The 1464-nt window shown below is 46.7% G+C and overlaps 1 protein-coding gene across 2 annotated transcripts in view; it reads left to right on the forward strand.

Moving 5' to 3' along the window:
* RAB3GAP1 (RAB3 GTPase activating protein catalytic subunit 1) overlaps positions 1–1464 on the forward strand; it is a 114981-nt gene that overhangs the window by 97528 nt on the left and 15989 nt on the right. The gene's annotated exons all lie outside the window — the stretch shown is intronic.

The following is a 1464-nucleotide window of genomic DNA, read 5'->3' on the forward strand; positions in this document are numbered from 1 at the left end:
CGTGTAGTGTTGGGTGTGTGTCTTGGTGTACGTTCCAGGTGGGGGAGATAATGGTGGTGGCTTGTGGTGGATGTTCCAGAGGGAGGCGTGGGACAAGGCGGGTCGTAGTGCACTGTGTCCTGCTCAGTTCACTGACATCATTGGTTGCCAGGAGGTGGGCAGGACGCCGCTCTGCTCCTGGCAACCAATTACATCAGTGAGCTGGGCAGAACACTGACAGAGCATTACAAGTTGCTGTGACGCTTTGGCCGGAAGAGGGGCGGCAGGTATCCCTCCTTCATGTGACCCAGTAAGATGCCGCCTGAGGTGACTGCCTTATTATAGGGACGGCCCTGTTTCCAGCTATCTGGAAGTCACCTTAGAACAAGACTACAGAACACCTCGCACTATGTTATGTAGATTATTGTGTAGTCGTGTCCTAAGACGACAATGCACTAGAGTGCCTGAGCGTTATCACAGTACAAGAGGAAGTGTATCACAGGCAGGATCACCAGGAGAAGAAAACGAAAGGACTGAAGACATGCGATATATATTCCGTGTTTTGTTTTTTGGGATTTTTCGACACTTTAGGGCTATAAATAGAATAGTTTTATTGCACATTGATGTACATTAAGCTAATTACAACGCAGCCATTCCTCATCACAAGCACCTTGCACGGCACCCGCGCCGATCGATGGGAGTGCCGATAACATTAGTGTGGACACCAGAGGGCAGACGGATGGGGGAGTCTTATCTGTCTCCTCAGTCACCGCCGGCCGATAATCCACTTTATCTAACACTCGCCTAATCTATACCACCCGCTGAATGCAGCGATGAGATTACATTCCTACACGCGTGTGCGGCGCCCCTCTCCATTACCGCTATTTATAGATTGTTTTTCCAAAGCAATAAATAAATAAAATAAAAGAAGTGCTTAAGAGGATGCGGCCGTTCCCCAGCGGTTTCCATGGCAGCACTTTACATGGGATGCAGGCTCATTGTTTTGGGAGACGAGGGGCCCTTGTCAGCGCTGCACCTTTTGTAATGAAGACGGTGTCACATCATGAAGTACTGAGAGACTTTAGAGGAGTCATAAGACATGTTTCTTTTGTGTTGTACAGATGCGGGTACTTAGAGGAGTATCAAGACTCTCATGTTTTCCTGCAGTACAGAGAGAGAGAGGGGCTTAGAGGAGTCATAAGACTGATATTTTACTTGTGTGGTGCATACATAGGTAGTAAAGGAAAATCTCCTATTGGGGACACCTGTTCCTAGGGCAGAGGGGATTTCTCTTTATTTCCTGTTCTCTGGGACAACTTTATTTTACTTTTCATTAAAAACCCCAAAGTTATGACCAATATGATGTCACCATTTCCCTACCCTGAGCCTGTGCACGCTTTACCGCTGAACTCCAAAAGGGTATAAAAACCAATGTAGTTATGTGGTCATCTAATATAATACAATTCATCTTTAATTGCAGCTATT

This window comes from Nanorana parkeri, unplaced genomic scaffold (assembly GCF_000935625.1).
Source record: "Nanorana parkeri isolate BGI_ZX_2015 unplaced genomic scaffold, ASM93562v1 scaffold545, whole genome shotgun sequence".
Taxonomy (NCBI): domain Eukaryota; kingdom Metazoa; phylum Chordata; class Amphibia; order Anura; family Dicroglossidae; genus Nanorana; species Nanorana parkeri.